At 38.9% G+C, this 16299-nt stretch overlaps 2 non-coding genes across 2 annotated transcripts; both read right to left on the bottom strand.

Moving 5' to 3' along the window:
• Positions 1-3656: 3656 nt before the first annotated feature.
• On the bottom strand, positions 3657-3760 carry LOC122101850. Its single transcript, XR_006146418.1, has one exon. It is a non-coding gene; the product is annotated as a U6 spliceosomal RNA (small nuclear RNA).
• Positions 3761-12747: 8987 nt separating this feature from the next.
• LOC122101849 lies at positions 12748-12853 on the bottom strand. The gene has a single exon (XR_006146417.1). It is a non-coding gene; the product is annotated as a U6 spliceosomal RNA (small nuclear RNA).
• Between the last annotated feature and the right edge of the window lie 3446 nt (positions 12854-16299).

The raw sequence follows: 16299 nt of genomic DNA, 5'->3' as shown, positions 1-16299 counted from the left end.
AACAAATGAGAAAGAGGGAACAGCTGATGCTATGCAAAACATAAGAAATGTACATACCACCCAATGTGGAAGAAATAACTGTATCGCAAAGCTCATAGAAATCATAAATGTTATAGACCATGATAGACAATTTGCTCCAGGAAAGATAGAATGTGTTTGTGAGTTTAACTGAGCATCACGATCCCACAATAGTGTGAAATTTGGGAAATTATGTAATCACTTAATCACAATAAAAAGAAAAACAACAAAAAACAAAGGCTGAGCATCAGTTGTTCAAGCCTATAATCTTAGCTACTCAGAAGCCTGAGATCTGAGGCTCATAGTTTGAAGCCAGCTGGGGCAGGAAAATTCAGGAAACTTATTTCTGATTAACCACCAGAAAGCATAAGTGGAGGTGTAACTCCAGTGTTAGAATTATAGTCTTGAGTGAAGAAGCACAGGGAGAATGCCCTGGTCCTTGGTTCAAGCCCCATTTTAAAAAGTAAGAAAATAAAAGTATGCTAAACTTCTCAGGCATTTGGAAATATCATTCATTCTGTAATGATGAGGTGGGGGCTGGATGACTTATGTAGAACTTGCCTAGGCCAAGGACAAAAATAGACTTGGTAATTATAAAAGGCTATTCATAACCTAGTTGTTAGGATTCTTAAAAAGAATTGAATCTGAAAATTCTTGTAACTAAATAAAAAAGAATATTTCTAGTTTAAAAAAGCCTAGGGGGAGACAGGCTTCCTGCAGCCTAAGAGGGTAAATTTTCTGGAACTACTGCCAGACACTTTTCCTTCTGTTTGTTCTAAATGTGTGTTTTCTGAACATAATATACATATGATCATGAAGCCTGAAAAAAATTAACATGGCAAAAACTGCAATACTGACCCCCCAAAATTGAAAATGCAATACTCATATCCCAACAATATTCTTCAATTCTGCAGAGAAAACAATTCAACTTTAGTATGGAACTACTAAATTACAGATGAAACAGAAGTCTTAGAAATGAACTCATGGGCCTATATTCATCTTACACACACACACACACACACACACACACACACACACACACATAATGGAATTCTATTCATCCATCAGAAAGGATGACTTTTCACTAGTCTTAAGGAAAATGAAAGGTTGGGGAAAATGATGCTAAGAGAAAAGAGAAAGGAATGCAGACTCTGAGCAATGTAGGTTTCATGGATTCATTCATAGTAGCTAGAAGGTGCCCACAAATCTACAAGTAAACAAGACAGATTATTCCTCATCCCAGTTAGAATGGCCTTTATTAAGAAGCTATCAATAGTAAATGCTGGCATGGATGTAGCCAATTGGGAACTCTATTACACTGTTGGTGTAGAATGCTGTGGAATGCAGTACTGAGTTTCCTGAAAAGACTAAACATAGATCTCCTTTAAGACCCAGTAATTCCCCTCATGGGCAGTAATCCAACAAGCTCACATAAAAGCTACCAGCATAACCGTGTTCAGGGCCCAGGCCCAGAGTTTAAGGACTGGAAAAAATGTTACCACAGTTGTTTTTTTCCCCCCAAATATGAACCATTTGCCATAAGATACCAAAACATGCCGGGTGCTGGTGACTCAGGCCAGTAATCATAGCTACTCAGGGGACTAAGATCTGAGAATCACTGTTCAAAGCCAGCGTTTTCAGGAATGTCTGTGAGCCTCTAATCTCCAATAAACTGCTAGAAAACCGGACGTGGCACTGTGGCTCAAGCGGGAGAATACTCGCCTTGTCTTGTAGATGACAACGACAGAGCCCAAGCCCAGAGTTCAAGTCGCAGGATGGACAAAAAAAGAAACAAACAACAAAAAAAAAACCGATACCAAATCATTCTATTAGCAGTAGCTAGGATAGGACTTAAATTTAGTGGGTGATAAAATGGCTTCTTTGTTGAATGATAGGAAAACATGTAGGCAGTCCAAGAAAAGGGAGATTTTTTGTTGTTGTTGGTCGATGGGTTTGAAGTCTGAGCTTGGGCACAGTCCCTGAGCTCTTCAACTCAAGGTGAGTGCTCTACCTCTTGAGCCACAGTGACACTTCTGGTTTTCTGGTGGTTAAATGGACATAAGAGTCTCACAGACTTTCCTGCCCAGGCTGGCTTTGAATAGCAGTCCTCAGATCTCAGCTTCCTGAGTAGCTAGGATTACAGATGTGAGCCACTGGCACCAGGCTAAAAATGGGGAATTTTTAGAAAAGAAAATCCACCTCTTCACCTGTGTCAAAACCTCAGATATCACTATTAGAACATTTCATCCTCAAGTCATTTCTTCAGATATCTGTTAATTTTCTCTTTTCCTTCATGTGGGAATACTGCGGTCAATATCATTTCAGCTGTGGTACTGGATCAATTGTATGGTAATTGCTAGCATCTAAATCAAGAACTGTTACAGGAAAAGAAATGAAACCTTCATTTGGAATAATTGTTTTCTCTTTTTATTACAAATCAGTGATTGATTACTTCCTAGTGTGATATTGGACGTCCTAACAGAGTGATGGCATTTTATTTCTCTTCAGCCTTCTCCCACATGTGGTCAAGTATTTAAGAATACAAATATTTCCATTGATAATTCAATAGCTGATCTCTAAGAAAATGTGCATTTCTGGACTTTGCTCTCTTGTCCTTACATGTGCAGGCTTTCAAAGATTTATATGTTGTACAAGGAATTCTATTTTCCAATCTTTGTGTGACCAATTTTAGTCTCTCTGATCAGTCTTTCTGACTCTTTCTCTGGAGTCTCATTTCAGTCTGCCTCATAATATTAGTTATTAGCTAAATAATGTACAGAGGAGTCACATTTGCGTGAGCAAGGTAATCAGTACATTTCCTAAAAAACATTGTTACCTCCTCCTTTATTTTTCCCCTACCATCCTTTCCCTCCCACCTCCACAAGTACACAACCCTCCTCTCTTCCCCCACCTAAATTGTAAAGTTCATTTTTCAACATAGTGTCTTGTGTATCTCATTGTTACAATGTGTCAACCTGTACCCCTATTTAAGCATTTTGTTTTTTTCTTTCCCCTCCACGAATTAGAGGAGTGTATATACAAGATGTAGGTGTACCAACTTCAAATACAGTGAAAACAGGAGTTATAGCAGGAGGGAGGAACATATAAAGAAACAAAAAAATCACATCGCACATTATATGTACGTTAGAAACAATAGCAAGAAAGAAAAAAACCACTTGTGTCCCTATCTTGGGGTTCATGTCCCTTAACATCATCCTATCTGGTCATATGCAGATAGCTTTTGACCTATTCTTCTTAACCCAGACAAATATTAGTTATTGAAAATTAGGGAATCCATGGGACCAATGTTAATTTGGACGTGGCTTACTTCACGTAATATAATTTTTACCAAGACTTTCCAGTTACTAACAAATGGGGCAACGTTATTCTTTCTGATGGAGGCATAGAATTCCATTGTGTATATATACCACAGTTGTGTTGGTAGCTTTAGTATGGTCTTGTTTGTGATCATTTGGGTAAATGTCCCAAAGTGGGATTGCTGGGTCAAAGGGGAGCTCTATGTGGAGTTTTTTGAGGAACCTCCATACTATTTTCCAAAGTGGTTGAACAAGTTTTATACTCCCACCAAGAATGCAGTACGGTTCCCTGGTGGCCACATCCCCTCCAGCATCTGTTGTAAAAGTATGGAATGCTTCAGGAATTTGCCTGTCATCCTTGTGCATGAGCCATGCTAATCTTCTCTGAAATGTTCCAATGTTTCTGCTACGCATTTCATTTTGTGCTCCTGCACTTGGCGAGTGATTTTAGGTGCGTCTACACCAGTAGAATCAGCATAAATCAAGCCAGCATTTCTTCATTTAAAATACAAGGAAAGGATACAGGTTGCCACATTGTAACAATGAAATGTACAAGACACTCTATGGGGGGGGCGTGGAGTGACATGTTGGGGAGGTATGAAGAGGTGGAATGGTAGGGGAAAGACAAAGGAGGGGGTAACAATGCTCAATAAGAAATGGACTCATTACCTTACTTATGTAACTGTAACCCATCTGCACAGGAACTTTAAAATAAAAATATAAATTGAAAAGATACAAGGAAAACTTCTGTACTTATAGGAAGTTGTATTTGTCACTCAATATCAGCAAGGTATTGGTTTTAGGACCACAAGCATATTAAAATTTTGGAGGCTCAAATTCTCTATGTAAACACAGTATATTATTTCCAATAGAATCTGCCCACAACCTAGTGCACGGTAATTGCTACGAAAATTTTTACTACATTCTATGTTTGTAGTGAAAAATAAAATTATATGCACTATCAACTGATACCATTTTTTTCAGATAATTTATTTATTGTGAAAATATCGTACAGAGGGGATAATGGGCAAGGTAATGAATATATATACACATATATATGTATATTCATATATATACATATATACATACATATATATACATATACAAATATATAATGTTTTAAAATCAAAATATTTTATATCCTTTTTAAAAAATTTTTATCATGAAAATACCATACAGAGTTGTTACAATTACAGAGGAAAGGTAATGAGTATATATTTTATCAAGCATTATTACTTCCTCCTTGGTTTCCCCTTCCCTTCATATCTTCCACCACATCCCACCCGCTCCCCGAACTGCCCGAAGTTGTAAAGTTCGAATTTCAGCATAACGACTTGTACATCTTATTGCTGCAATGGGTCCACCTATATCCCTATTTAAAAGGTTTGCTTTTGCCCTTCCCATCCACAAACTATATCAATATCAAATACAATGAAAGCCGGGGTTATACCGTGGGGAGGGACATAGAACACAAAAAAGCAATCATCTTATGAATATGTTTGAAACAAATGCAAGAAGGAAAATAAATATATGAATATTTATATTGGGGTTCATTTCACGTAAAATCAACTTATCTGACCTTTTCTGCTTGTGTCAGACATACACTAGTTATTGTAAATAAGGGAAGCCATGGGACCTATGTTTCTTTGGGCCTGGCTTTCTTCACTTAATATACTTTTATCCAAGTATTTCCAGTTCTTAACAAATGAGTCAATGTCATCCTTTCTGATGGAGGCATAGAATTCCATTGTGTATATATACCACATTTTCTTGATCCATTCATCTGCGGAGGGGCATCTGGATTGGTTCCATATCTTAAAGAATGCTGCAATAAACAGTTGTGTTGGTAGCTTTAGTATGGTCTTGTTTGTTACCATTTAGGTAAATGCCAAAAATTGGGATTGCTGGGTCATAGGGGAGCTCTATGTGAAGTCTTTTGAGGAACCTCCATACTTCAACAGATACAATCTATTCAACATTAAACAACTATGTACTAATGGGCTAAGAACAGAAAAGAAGAATTTGGCAAACGAGAAGTTATTAGGTTTAGGGAGAAATGTGGGGAAAAGTAGGATTAGAGGGATGTGGTAGGTAAAAAGAGAGTGTATTTGGCCAAGTCCTAATTTCAGAGAGGGAAATAGCTTGGGAAGAATTATTGGAGAGACTTAAAAAAACAAGAGAAAATGGAAAAACAAAACTTTACATATAAAAAGTGAAACAAAAATTATGAAAGGGTAAAGAAGTGATATTGAGAGAAGAAAAGCTAAAAAATAAAAGTTCTTAAAATTATATAGGTAGGAGGAGATAATACTACTATTAAAGAATTTAAGCCTTAGAGGTTTTGAATTGAGTAATAAATTTCTGGGTTAAATATGTACACAAGGGAGATAAGGTCTAATAATCGATGACAGGTTTGTATCTGAGGATGAGCAAAACAGCAATTAAGTCACCCAAAAAGAAGAAAGGGAAGAAAAAAATGAAAAAGAAAAAAAAGAAGAGAAAAAGAAAAAAGAAAAAAAGGACCAAAAACTCAGTAGAGATTAAAACACACACAGACACACACACAGACACACAGACACACACACACACACACACACACACACACACACACACACACACCTAAAATAAAAATTATGCGAGGACAAAAAAGATTAATAGAAAACAATTTTTAAAATATAATTTAAAAATTTTTTAAAAATTAAAAAAAGGTATAAAAAAGAGTTCTTTGATTGGGAAAGGGGGTGCGTGCATGGGAAGATCTTTTATTTCCCTTGTGTCCTAACCAATCTCTTGGTGGAGTCTCAGGTCTGCTTGTGGTTACTGTCTGGTCTGTCTTGATTGGTTACTTAAGTCAGTTTGTTTGAGCAGGCAGAAAAATGCTCTGCTTTACCCAGGATTTTGTGATCCTCCTCCTCGCTAGTTCAGTGGGAGGGAGATCTGCTTTGATTATCACAAAAGAAGGAGATGGCAAAGAAGGAGATGGCTGTTTCCTCTAGTTTGGAGATGGTGTGATGAGGCTAGGTTCTGGGTAGAGTTGAGGCCTTTCACCAAACAGTAGCTTTTCCCTGAGGCATAGCTTCTGATATACTCACAAAGCCCAGCCTAGAGCCATTCTCAGGGTTTATGTATACTGAATTTCAATAGTTTTTCTAGGCTGCTGTAGGGTGGGGCAGCCTCTGGCTCTGTTTACCCAGAAGAAAGCCACACCTGTGGGGGCCACGGATCCTCTGCTTGTGCTTGGTGACTTTCCCTTGGGTGGAGCTAAGCCTGGAATGTCAGGTCAGCTTCCTGTGACCTGCTAAATGACTCCAGTTTTCATCCAAGGCCTGAGTTGTTGCTAGCTCCTCAGCCGGGCCTTTTTCAGTATCAAAAATGGAGATCTCTGGTGCTGGGGGTGGGGAGAGGTGGACTTCCCCCCTCTGCTTCCTGAGAAGAAGTGAGGATGTCAGGGTTCTACTCACGCTGGATTGTTGGTTCCCTGGTCATCTTTAGTCTGTGATCTGCAGGATGAAGATATTTGCTCCTTGCCAGTTCTTGCTGGTGTTGAATAGAATCCACTAGCCCCTGGGTCTGGCTCCTTTGTGCCGGATTCTCTGTGTTTAGGTAGGGTGGCTATGGCCGCCACCACCAACGCCTTGCCACAGCTGCAAGCAAGTGCTCAGGTCTGCCTGGATTTTTCCTCTCTGGCCAAACTCTCTGTACAGTGATCGCACGCTTGGTGTGATTCTCTAGGCTAGGACTGTTCACTGGAACACTAAACTGCTATCTATGCGAAAAATTGATAGCCTCCAGCTTCATTTCCGCAGTCTTCATTCAACATTCATGAGTATATTTCTTATCAAGCATTGTTGCCTGCTCCTTTGTTTCCCCTTTGAATCCCTTCAAATCACCCCCCCCTTCCTAATCCACCTCCCAGCCAAATTGTAAAGTTGATTTTTTGACGTAACATCTTGTACATCTTATTATTGCAATGGGTCCAGCTGTATCCCTATATAAACAGTTTGTTTTAGCCCTACCCCTCCACAAATTATATCAACCTCAAATACAATGAAAGCAGGGGTTATACCGTGGGGGAGGGACATACAAAGCAACAAAGAAATCATATCATAAGTATGTTAGAAACAATTGCAAGAAAGAAAAACCATTTGAATCCTTATCTTGGAGTTCATTTCACCTACCATCAACTTATCTGACCTTTTCTGCTTGTGTCAGGCATACTAGTTTATGCAAATAAAGGAAACCATGGTACCTATGTTTGTTTGGGCACGGCTTACTTCACTTAATATAATTTTTCCAAGTCTTTCCATTTCTTAACAAATGGGGCAATGCCATTCTTTTTGATGGAGGCATAGAATTCCATTGTGTATATATACCACATTTTCTTGATCCATTCATTTACGGTGGGACATGTGGGTTGGTTCCAAATCTTAGCTATGGTAAACAATGCTGCAATAAACATAGCTTTGCTGGTACCATTAGTGTGCTCTTCTTTGTGATCATTTGGGTAAATGCCCAAAAGTGGGATTGGTGGGTCATAGGGGAGCACTATGTGGAGTCTTTTGAGGACCCTCCATACTACTATCCAAAGTGGCTGAACAAGTTTACACTCCCACCAACAATGCAGTAGGGTTCCCTTCTGTGCACATCCCCTCTAGCATCTGTTGTTATTAGAGTTCTTCGTTATAGCCATTCTAATTGGAGTGAGGTGGTATCACAATGTTGTTTGGCATTTCTCTTATGGTTAGGGAAGTTGAGCATTTCTTCATGTGTCTATTGGCCATACTTCTTTCTTCTTCAGCGAAGTTCCTCTGTAAGTCTATAGCCCACTTATTTATTGGGCAGTTGTTTCTTTGAGGATTTGTTGTTGGGGCATTTAATTTTGTGAGTTCCAGTTATATTGTAGATATGAGACCCTTGTCGGTTGTATGTTTAGTGAAGATCTTCTCCCAATCAGTGGGCTTTCTGGTGATCTTGCTAGCTATGTCCTTTGCCATGCAGAAGCTCTGCAATTCCATGCAATCCCATTTGTCCAACCTTTGTTTAATTTGTTGTGTTTCTGGGTCTCTTTTAAGAAAATTTTGGCCTGTGACAAGGAGACCTAGGGTTTCACTTATTTCAGCCTTTGAAGTTTTTAGTGTGTCAGATTTGACTCCGAGGTCTTTGATTGTGGAGCACATGGGCAGCAAAGATGGCGCTGAGGGGGAGTTGTGTGGGCAGAGCCCAATTTGCTTTACGTTCCGTGACTAACCATCCCGTGGAAGCTTAGGTGCATGATAAGGTTCTTCTTCCTCCCCTCCCATGCACACCTGGTCTTTTTTGCTTTAAAAAAGAGCTTGCTCTGAGTTAATAAATGAATTTCCTGCTTCACTTGACTCCCTGCTGTGTCTGATTATCTCCCTGGCTAAGGGAGGCCTGGGAACGGGGGAGCAGCCGCACTTACCTTCCCTTGGACCCCATTCATCTTTTGTGGGATGGACGAAGACCCAACATCTGGCGCCCAACGTGGGGCTTGAAAGGAAAAGATACCAGCGGCGGCTAAGCAGTCTCACAGGGTAAGTGAAACCCTTAGTATGGGTAATGCTATTTCACAAAAGTAGGAAGAGGAGGCAGCATTAGGCCTAGAGTGAATAAAGGAGGTCTTGAGAAGTGAGAAGGAAAAGGAATGGGTCAAATTCATCCAAGTATGCACTGAAACATGCACAGTGGAAATCAAAATGAGGGTGAAAGTTACCCCCTCTGACTCAGGTGCCCCGGATGGATCCTAGGTCCCCACCCTATTTCCCCGATTGAGGGAGAGGTACGGCGCCCTATGCAACCTGTGACCTGCAAGACCCGGACCCCTACCAACCTTCCATGGAGGGGCCGAGGGGTGGGGAAATAACCTAATTGGAGGCCTACCCTGGAAAGGAAGGGCCACCCAGGACCCCGGACCCTGGGCCACAGGATTTGCTTCCCCAAGTGTATCTGGTAAATCTGGCCCTTGGAATGGTATCCATGGGAAGCTAAAGATCTTAAAGAGCTCCACAAGGCAGTGGAGGAGGATGGCCCAAACTCTCCTTGGGCCCAGACCTTATTACAGGACATTGCTTATCACCCATGTGTCCCTAAGGACTGTCTGGATGTGGCCAAAGCCTTCCTCACTTGTTCTCAGTTTATTAAATGGTGCCTTTCTTTAAGGAGGAATGCAGAGTGCGAGCAGAGAATAACTGGCAGGCTCAATCTGTGATACCTATTACTTATGCCATGTTAAAAGGGATGGGGAATGGTACTCCACTAGGGTCCAACATGCTGCAATACCTGGCTCATACCATGACCAGGTGATTCAGGCAGGACTTGCCACATGGTACAAACTGGATGATGGGCCCACTGAGTCCCTCATAGCAGGAGTTACACAAAAACCTGGTGAGCCTCTAGTTGAGTTTGTAGATGGAGTCCAACAGAGTATTAACCACAAGCTGCCAGCAGAGAACCTCCAAGATCAGTTTGTAAAGCTGCTGCTCTGGGAAGAGATGAATGCAGACCACCACATGGCCTGCATGGGATTGAGAGAGTTTTTTCTGAGAAGATGGGTGATGGCCTCACAGGATGTGGGAATGCAACAGCACCAGTCCCAATCATTAGCTTTAGCTTTACATGTTCAGACATCTGCAATGACTGTGGCTATTACTCAAGCACTGACAGCCCAGGGCCAAGGAACCCCAAGACCATCGGGGAAAGGGACTTGTTTTAAATGTGGGCAGGAGGGGCACTTTAAGAGGAACTGTTCACAAAAATCCCCTGCCAACTGGCCCTAGGGGGCCTAACCTCCCCCTACACCCTGACCCAGGGGCAGAAAGGGATACCATTGGAAAAAGAATTGTGGATCCAAGTTTGATTTAGATAGGAAGCCCTACCTGGGTGGAGTGGTGGCCATTGATAAAACCTAAACTTGTATTCCTCCACCTTCTGGTGGAGATAAACCTTGGGTACATATGCCCTTCTATGAGTCCTTGGAACACACCCATATTTGTTATTCAAAAGGCCTCTGGGGCTAGGTGTAAGCTCCAAGATCTATGAAAGGTAAATGAAAGGATGGAGCTAGTAGGAACATCCCTAAGAGGTATGCCTTGGACTCCTGCTATACTTTCAGAATATACCTTGGTGTGATTGATATTAAAGATTGTTTTTTTCTATCCTCCTGCATCCAGATGACTGTAAAAAGTTTGCTTTCTCCATCCCTTCTCTTAATTTTTCCCTGCCTGATTGGAGGTTTGAATGGACGGTGCTGCCACAGGGAATGGCAAATAACCTGGCCTTTTGCCAACAATACTTGGCCACACTTTTAGGGCCTGTGCTGGGTTCAGATACCTCTCTTGTGTTTGCCTACCCGGATGATATAATTGTGGGGCACCAAGACCTAGGACACCTGGAGGGCCTTCTGGCCCAGGTTCGCATCATATTAAGAAAGGGGGGCTTCACCATAGCACTCAATATAATTCAAAAGTTACCTTCTTTTAAGGTGCTCTGGTTCCACCTTACCTTGACTCAGGCCAGTCTCCTTAAGCCTTTGCTGGATATTCCAACCTCTCTGACCTTATCCCAACTTCAGAGCCTTTTAGGGGAAACCAATTGGCTGTTTCCATGGGTTCCTGTCCCTAAAGATAGTGTGTGCCTTATTTGCCCTACTAAAAGGCAGGACGCCCCAAGAAGTTATTACAATTACAGACAGCCATTGGGCAATATTTTTGCAGTTCCAAAAAGCCCTGGATGAAGTTTTCCTGAAGAGGTATTCTATTTTTGAGCCCATTTCCCTTTGGTGGTTTGGAGGTGTTACATTGATTTCTGCAGTTTTAATTCAAAGGGGGGAGCCATTAGAGTGGGTTCACACTCCCCTGGGGGCACACCTCAGGTATAATCTCAGGCAAACCAACTTGCAGATGCTATAATCAAGGGAAGGACCCCACTGTTTTTCCTTTTTGGATGGCAAATATTGAGCGGCTCACTTAAGCCAATGCCTCATCTTGCTCTCTCCTTAGAGGGGTTTCTAGACCAAATTGACTGCCACCACAACTGGTTCCTTTGATTTTTTTTTAATAAGAGTTGTAATAGTTATGAAAGAGTATCATATTAATTTTGAATTGCATTTCTCTAATGACTTCTGTTCCCAAAGCTTAAGCCAGCATAGAAGTAGCATTAAACACAACTTCGTAAACCCACTGGCGATTTTCATGGATTTTGGAATACATGTCTATTCAGAATTTATGCCCAGTTTTAACCAAGCTTCTTGTTAATCTCATCTTTAATCTCTCTATACAAAATCAATAATTAATTCAATGTAGTAGAAAGGAAAAAATTAAGTATCGCCTAAAAATTTTCATTTTTCAATTACATGACATTGCTTAAATCATTTTCTGTTTACACTTGAGATTATATAAATTAATTTATTTAGACCTTTTACAAGGTTATACGTATTTTATTTATTTTACATTGATTGATCTTTCCAAAGCCTGTGTGTTTAATTTTCCTTGGTGTATTTCAGTATCATGTAGCTCATATTTTAGAGTGAAGAATAAATGGAAGGAAGCAAACAAAAAATACAGTTCCTCTCATCTGATGAAGCCTCTACAAGAATGAGGAAAGAGTTCATCCTTCTAAGGACCTACGATAGGATATCAAAAAGATAATTCATTCTAATAGGTCTTCATTATCTTTGCAATGTAACACAAATGATTTAAAACACAATATACTGCTCAGATACTTATATGTTTTATCAGGTTTGTATATTTTCATATGATTTCACCTCAGTCTACAACATTCCTTCATTATTCTGTCCCTGATATTTTTACACTATTAAGACATAAGATCAACAGTTTGATTTACAGCATGAGAAATTATCCATCTGGCTTCCTTGGAAGCAGTGCATAGTCAATTGATAACATTATTTCTGGTTGCTCATTACATGTAATGGTTTCTGTAATACATATCACATTCTACTTAGTATTTAAAAATCTGCTTTTTTAACGATATTATATGGATAAAATTGGGGGAATAAACTCTTCCATCTCAGAACATTTTTATAGGTTTTTAATTGTAAAAGTACTGTACAGAGGGGTCACAGTCACACACGCACACACACACACACATTTTCTTGATCCATTCATGTACTGAGGGGCATCGGGTTGGTTCCATATCTTACCTATGGTAAATAATGCTGCAACAAAAATAGTTGTGCTTGTAGTTTTAGTATGGTCTTGTTTCTGATCATTTGGGTGAATGCCCAAAAAAAGGATTGCTGCGTCATAGAGGAGCTCTATGTGGAATCTTTTGAAGAACCTCCATTCTGCTTTTCAAAGGGGTTGAACAAGTTTACACTCTCACCAAGAATTCAGTAGTGTTTACTTCTGGCCACATTCACTCCAGCATCTGTCCTTGTAAAAATATTGAACGCTTCAGGAATTTGTGTGTCATCCTTCGAAGGAGCTATGCTCATCTTCTCTGTATCGTTCCAGTTTTAGGGTATGTGCTGCCAAATTGAGCACAGAACATTTTTTTATATATAAAGTGTAATTGATTTTCTTAAACTAGACAATTCAACAAAAAGTAAATACAAAAGAATGGTCATGAAATATGTATTTCTTACATAAGCACAGATTTAAGAAGAAACTAAAAATTGATATGTCAAAAACAAAGTAATTCCAAATATTTGTGGTTCCAGAGATGTGTAGAAGGAGGAGTTCAATTATTCTCTACAAGGCACCTGTCATAATGAACATTGCAGCAAGGGTTAAGGTTTGTTAAAGTTTTAATGCTTTAAATGTGTTTAATTCTGGGAATTTGCTTAAATATGCCAAAATAGGGACTGTTTCACAGGTCATAAAAATTTTCCATGAAGTAGTTAAGATTTATGGTAGCAGACATATATTACTAAGTATTTACATTTCAAAGTTTATAGAAACTTTACTAATGAGAAGTTGCAAAGCCTTTGTGTAAAGAAGCAGAGTAAAGAGTTAAGAATTTGTTAACTACAATTTAGAGCTTCCTTACTTTATATGTTAGCGAGGAACAAGTGATGATATAAGCCATATACAAATGACGAGATGAGCCATAAATAGTAATCTTACTGGGTAACTTTAAAGACTACTCATAGCCTATAAAACTCTTGTTGAACATCATAACCTTAGCCAGTTTTAAATGTACAGGAATATGAGAATATAGTAAAATCTAATATGTAGTATACTTCAAATACTGGAAACACGTAACTGATTTATTTTTCATTTTATTAATTATGAATATTTAATTGTTAGTTTTATTTATTTGTAGCATTGTTTTCCTTGTAGTAATATAATACAGTTTTGTAAGTTGTCTTTTGGAGGTACTTTGAGAAGGTTACTGGGATGGTCAACCATTTTTATAGGTGCATGTGAGTTTACAAATAGCAAATTTAAGAACAAAATATTGATTAAAAATTTTATCAAGTAGAATCTGAATCAGGAGTGTTGATAAATTTCCACACCTAAAATCTTAGCCCTAGGGTGAAGCTGACATATTACAGAGTTGAAGCCACAAAAATGAGAGACTGTGTTTTGTTCTCTTTCTGTTTTTGTTGGTCATGAGGCTTGAAATCTGGAGCATGTGTGCTGTCCCTCAGCTATTCATCTCAAGGCTAGCGTTACCACTTTTGTCACAGCACCACTTCCATCTTTTTCTGCTTATGTGGTGCAGAGGAATCAAACTCATGGCCTCATGCATGCAAGGCAAGCACTATATACCATTGAGCCACTTTCCCAGTTCTTGAGAAACTGTGTTTTAAAAAAATCATCTAAAGAACATTTGTTTTAGCTTTGGGTTATATATTGAAATATATGAATATCTTTTTATATTTTTGTGAATTATCATACTACTTAATTTATATTAACTTCAGCCACTTTATTATTCTCAAAGTCATGAAATATCTCTGAGAGATTGCTTCTGTGAAAATTGTTTTTGCAATTCTAATTTCTTGAGTCATTTTTAGTTTTTTATCAAAAGCACTTTATATTTTATGTTGGTGGGTTATTGTACATTAAATACCTTCAAATGTACATGTAGAATCTAAAAATAGCTGTATGAATATTCTCATATAGCTCTTATTTATCTGTTATGCACTTTCAGTATTATGATATTTCTCTCTATCTTTCACTCTATCTCTTTCACTTGCTTTCTCATTCATGCTCCATGACTGCTACTTAGCATTTCTGCTGGTGTACTATTATCTTTCAGGATCCACTGGTTTTGTGAGAACATGATAGGGACCATCAGTTACAATGGCATTCTTTAAGAGTTATAGCAGTCATGTGATATTATTCTTTGCAATGCTAAATGGCAAAACAACAGATCTAAAAATTCCTTTTCACTTTTACTATTATTATAAATTTTATCTCATAGGAATCATTGGGATGGATAAGATACTTTATCCTGTTACCTAAAAGATCTTTTTCTTTTATAAATAATCTGTTTCTTTTATTATCAGTAAGTAAATACATGTAATGAAAATAAAGCTATCCTATGGATAGATTTTCATCCCTGTAGCAGGGATGAAAAACAAAGTAGTGGCAGAAGTGAGTACAAAGGATAACCATCATAGAGCAAAGATCCTCAGAGCAGTTTATCATGTACACTTTGTGTGAATGACAATGTGCGGGAACTATAGCTTAAATCACTGAACAGCTGATATATACGCACATATATTATGTATGTATAATTTTATATTTGCATATATATGTGTATATGCCCTTATATATGTACACATGTATGCTCCTATACACATGAATACACACATACATACACACATGTATACATGGAGAAAGACACATAGTTACAGCCAACACAAGTTTCACTACTTGTTGAATATGCCTTAGACGGAATGCTTGGAACCAAATACGTTGAAGATGCATTTTTCTCTAGAAGTACTTTTACCACTCCTCTTATCTCTTAAAACTGATAGGTTTTGACAGATTCAACTTGCAAAATGCAGTACAAGTGATAGCAAGCCACTCGGAAATCTCATTAAGTAATGGTCATAATGGTGTCTCCCTGTTTCCAACAGAATGCTTGCTTTTGTAGATATTCTCAACAACCAAAGTAGCTGGAGAATACTCTGGTAAAGAATAACGTTATAAGGCTTTAAATGGCATCCTTCCTTGAGCTCTTTTTCAAGAGCCAGCATCAATTCCTAAGCAGATGAGTGAGTCCTCAGAAGACTGGAGCTCAGGTCAATATTTAACCAACCCATTTGAAAAGTCCTATGTGAGAAATGCTGACTGAGGTCTTGAGGATTTATTGGCCAAGAAAATAAGAAAGAAAACTGCCACACGTACTCCGGTGGAGTCTGCTTAGCATGGGAAACCTGCTTTCAGATCTGAGAATGGGGCTTCAAAGAGGCCTACCTCCTGGAAACGCTGGCAAGCCCCTGGGAAAGATGTGTTCCTGTTTTTCTTTTCTTCACTGTATAGGAGTGCCTACTAATCTTTTACTGTTCCTGCTGCTTGTTCTACTTACTCATGCTCAACGTTCCCTTATTCAAGGCTCTTTCTTAGAAGTGTTGATGACTCCAACATCTGATGAGTGTCCTGAGAACATGACTAACTCATCAGAGTTAAGTACTACCCTAAAAGCCCCTCTTATGGAGGCTATTAGACAAGTCATATGTAAATATAAACGTATTGGGGGTTTCATGACGTCAGTTCAGCAGAAGGAATTGTTTGTAAGAGATTTACAAGAAGCTGTAGGCACGGCTAGAGCAGAAAGAGTGTATGGCTATTGGAGACTTCCCTTTAATCCTAAAGCATATACAATAGACTCATATAGATATCCTGTAGATAAAAAAGATGTAGAGGGATATATAGATCAAAAGCTAAATAAGATTCCTAAAATGTTGGTAGATGGAAGATGGCAATGACTTATCAGAGGAAAATAGTGGGATCCTCCATTATCTAGAGGACCCCAA

This window comes from Dipodomys spectabilis, unplaced genomic scaffold (genome assembly GCF_019054845.1).
Source record: "Dipodomys spectabilis isolate Male_0828 unplaced genomic scaffold, ASM1905484v1 ptg000696l, whole genome shotgun sequence".
Taxonomy (NCBI): Eukaryota; Metazoa; Chordata; class Mammalia; order Rodentia; family Heteromyidae; genus Dipodomys; species Dipodomys spectabilis.
Note: the sequence above shows the minus strand (reverse complement) of the source record. Positions and strands in the feature narration are given on the sequence as shown.